The 4,593-nt window shown below is 36.5% G+C and overlaps 1 long non-coding RNA gene across 1 annotated transcript; it reads right to left on the reverse strand.

The window, feature by feature from the left end:
- Window positions 1-516: 516 nt before the first annotated feature.
- Window positions 517-4,388, reverse strand: LOC132634389 (uncharacterized). Its single transcript, XR_009580132.1, has 3 exons — window positions 4,171-4,388; window positions 1,875-1,927; window positions 517-923 (listed from the first exon to the last, which is right to left on the reverse strand). It is a non-coding gene; the product is annotated as an uncharacterized LOC132634389 (long non-coding RNA).
- Window positions 4,389-4,593: the final 205 nt, after the last annotated feature.

Genomic DNA, 4,593 nt, shown 5'->3' on the forward strand with positions numbered 1-4,593 from the left:
AAGAGAATAAATATACAGCAAGAACGTGAAAAGTCAAAAGTGAACAAGTAAAAGTGCACGGAGAAAATAAATTTGTGTAGGAGAATTAAAATTGAACTGCATACGTCTAAGTAAAAGTGCACGAAGAAAATAAATGTGTCGGAGAATTAAAATTTAAGTGCATACGTCTATACATGAGAAGGAAATACATATTAAGTACTATGACATATATCTACGCGGGATATAAAAATAGTTGGATAAAGTGTACAAGTTATATAGCTTAGGATACAAGCATTCATTGCGTGTATTATGAAGCTCATGGTACAGCTATTGAAAGCTGTGTTCGTACCCCCCCCCCCCCCCCAATGGCACTTACATATATTGTACTAGACTATCTATGTTGTCACGATCCAACCCCGTAGGCCGTGACTAGTGCCCGAGTTGGACACTCATATCACCTGTTAACTATAATTATCTACAACTAGCATATCGTGAACTTATTTGTATAAAAAGGCAGGACGTTATTTTAAAGCTGTCACAATTCTGTATGTCATAGGCACCTGTCTCCTGAGGAGTTAAAATTTTCAAATACAACATATTTATCTACGCAAGCCGACAAGGCTGCCACTACACGCAACATCCCAAACATATATATATATATGCAAGCCGACAAGGCTACCACTACGAATGGGTACGCCCCAAACATAAGTCATATTCATACAATGCAACAACAACTATATACAGACCCACACAAATGTCCACAGACCTCTAAGAGTAATGACCGTATCATATGACGGGACAGGTCCCCGCCGTACCTCGAATAAACACATATATATACAACAAAAGGGAGTTATACCACAAGCTAGTCTCCGGAACAAGGGAGCACTCCAAAGTAGCTGAATAGATATCCTAGGCTGGCGGATCTCCGAAACGAGCGTCTGTACCTGCGGGCATGAACGCAGCCCCCCGAAGAAAAAGGGGGTCAGTACGGAATATGTACTGAGCATGTAAAGCATGAAATATAGTAATAAACTCATACTGAGACAAGGTGTGTAGGACCCAATGCAACAAACAGAATTTCATAAAACTTGCCTTTGAACATTTTTCATCTGTATCGTTCTCATATCAATATCAATATAGAGTTTTGTAATCAAAGATGAATAATCATTCTGTATATAACATATATAACGTGTCCCGGCCCTTTAGTGAGGGACTCGGTAATTATAATCATAGCATCATAAACATAAACATATACGTGTCCCGGCCCTCTAGTGAGGGACTCGGTAATAAGGAATATATGCCCTCCTGGCCTCCATCCCCATATCATCATGTCATCATATCATCATATCTTCATATCATCATACCATCATATATATATATAACGTGTCCCGGCCCTGTAATGAAGGACTCGGTGAATAATATAGTAAATATGCGCACGAAAACGTGTCCTGGCCCGGGACTTAGTGAAGGATATAGCGGTAAGCACGAGCAGAATAATAAGCAACCACATACATGCAAATCATCTTTTGAGACTCAATAGATAAGTAACTAACCAGCTCTAAAGTGTCAGGATAATAATCATATTCAGTTCTTTTTAAATCTCATTACAAGCTATAGCAAGGAACATTTCAGATTTCATGTACATGTATCAATTTAACATGGTGTAGCTTTTGAAAGTCAAGTATGCCTCTAGTTGTGCAATTCTTTAAGAGTAGGAACTCCTATACATCATTCATTAGTCAATCATGTAGTAGGCTCGTGACAATAACATTACGGAATGAATAGAATCATAAGTCATGCTTGGAACTAGAGAGTAGAATTTACCCCAAGGTTCATATCATTTCATACTTACGTCTAGGACATGCCAAAAGAAAGAAGGAATATGCTTTACATACCTTTAGCGTTTAGTCGTATTATAACTTGTACTTGTTGCCCAATAGTACTTATCCTATATCAAGATATCAAGAGCTACAATTAGTCTACGAGGGGATTCAATATGTATTTTAGCGTTAACAATCCCTTTCAAACATTTAGACGACGTTCCGTTCGCATTCAAACCAACTAGTACTACAAGCTAATATTGCTAGTCATTCTTTCATGTATCAATCCGAACTTGTTTAAATATGACTTAAGGGAACTTTGGACAGCTTGTACATCATTCAAAACTGTCCCATACTCACGGCCAAACGGCACTGATAAGTTGGTATTTTACCAACTTATCTCTTCTTTAATCTTATATTTTTGCTATGTTTGCTTGAGAAAATAGTGCATTTAATATCATTTGCATCTATTTTACAGGTTTATGTGATTTAGAAGTGATCGGAAGTAACCAAGTAAAAATAAAGTCAAAAAGAGGTCAAATTGGACAAAACTGCACAGTTTTGCAAAACTGTCAAAAGTGGACAGTTTTGCAATAACAGGATAGATTTGCAAAAAACGGGCAGAACTGCAAAAACGAAAATCTGGGGCATATTTTGTCATTTTTTGGACTTGGAAAAATTGGGAAACATAAAAGGAAGACTAGGGGGCAAAACATTTTCATCTTTGGCACAACACACAAGTTCTTGGAGGCTAGGGTTCATCACCAACACCTTGGAAGAGAAGATTTGGAGGCACCCAATGAGAAATTCTTTACCCATTTCTTCTACTCTTGTTTTGTATTGAATATTTATGTGTGTAGTATTTCATTTCAATACTTGAACCTTGTTTATGGAAGTATGCATTGTTTAAGTTTGGATTGAATCTCTTGTTTTGCTTATGTGTTGAATGATTTTATTCCTAATGAAGTGAGTTATTGTTTCTTTAATTAATCTCATTTTGAATGATTCTTAAGGGAGTAGCTAACCCTAAGACTTGCCCATTTATTTCGATTTAAACTTGGAAGAGGCAAACTCGGGATTGGAAAAGATTAATTAACAAGAATTTGGGGTGTTAACCCTCATCTAATGGAAATCGACCTAGGGATAGGCGACACCACTTGTAGCCATATTCAGGTGTTCTTAATGCTCCTAATTGCTTTAGCGATATTCAATTAGGTAGTCTAGTTAGTCTTCGGAATAAGCTAATTTAGAATCATTATCCGAGGCTAAGTAATATAAACTCACCATAATTTGTAAATCATGAAATATATTGGATCGTTACTACAGAGTAATTTCCCTTGTATCCATGCTTGTGGCCATTGATCATTTTACTTGCTTTCTAGGTTAGTTTGCATTTTCGCATTAGTTATAATTTTCTCAAAACCAAAATATTATCAAGTGTTTGGCTTAGTGTAGAAAGTGAAAATTCCTTACTTGCTTGATCGCCTAGTATATTGTTCCTTGTGGAATTCGACCTCGACTCATAGTTGGGTAATTATATTTGCATATGACCGTGCTCATTCTAATTAATAGGGTGGATTTGGACGTTATCAGGCACACACAACACTACCATTTCTATTTCGCAATTTTCCAACTTCAACTACAACGACAACAACACGTTTACAATATTACTTATACGATTATTGGAACTGTTTTAGCATCATATTACTCTTACAACAGCCCACAAACCATTTCAATTTCAACTTGCATCATTAAACTTCACTTTCACTATACATTCATAACAACAACCAACATTCAAAATGCACTAGTCTACTTCTTTCATTAAAACAGTCCACGGTTTGGGACTGTTTTGCTACTTCAACACAATTCATTTCTTTTACACCTCAATTCACATATTCAATATACATACAATACACCACAATGTCCATAACAACAACAATCAAAACATGACACAAAACAGTCCATAAATTTCCCTAAAACAGCCCCCTACACGGCTTCAACACAACTACAACAACTTCATGATTTTCATCCATTTATCCACACCACAACACATTCAATTCATTCCCAATACATGTACAATAAGATTAAGCATGATTCCATCTAAGTATACAACACACGGCCCACTTCAACTTCAAGAAAAACTGTCCAATACCAACATGCAACATCATAAACATACTTCTACAATCTTTGTTCATTTACATATGTTGACACACGTTCAACCCATCAACAACACATGCAAAATGAGACCAAACATGGCTTCACCCAAGCTCACGGCTCACCTCAACTTCAACCACAACAACAAGACAACAACAACATGCACAAATTATACATTCAAATCATCAGACAACACAAGAAAAATGATCATTCTTACCTTGTAACTAAACACTTCAATCGGCTAGCCCTTCACTTTCACTTCTTGAATTTTAACACTTGTTCTTGCTATTCCAATGAATGCTACACGTTAATACACCTATAAGGGAGTTAAATTGCCTAAGAAACTGATTTTTGGAGCAATTTGGATGAGGGTGTTCTCGGCCAGCTTGTAGCCGAGAGCCTCTCTCTCTATCACTATATTTTCTACACTTTGTAAATGTTGAAATGAGCTAGTTAGTTGATAATGAATCAGAATTTTGCCTTATATATGAGTTGCAAGGGTTGGACAAGTGTCCCACTCAATATTTGGGTCAAATATTCTTTGACCATCCCACTATACTTACACGGCCACTTTGGCTTAATTAATGGACTGATTTTTGTTTCCCAATCCCACTTAATAATCTAACCATGGTTAATTTAA

Source organism: Lycium barbarum, chromosome 3, assembly GCF_019175385.1.
Source record: "Lycium barbarum isolate Lr01 chromosome 3, ASM1917538v2, whole genome shotgun sequence".
In the NCBI taxonomy this organism is placed as follows: Eukaryota; Viridiplantae; Streptophyta; class Magnoliopsida; order Solanales; family Solanaceae; genus Lycium; species Lycium barbarum.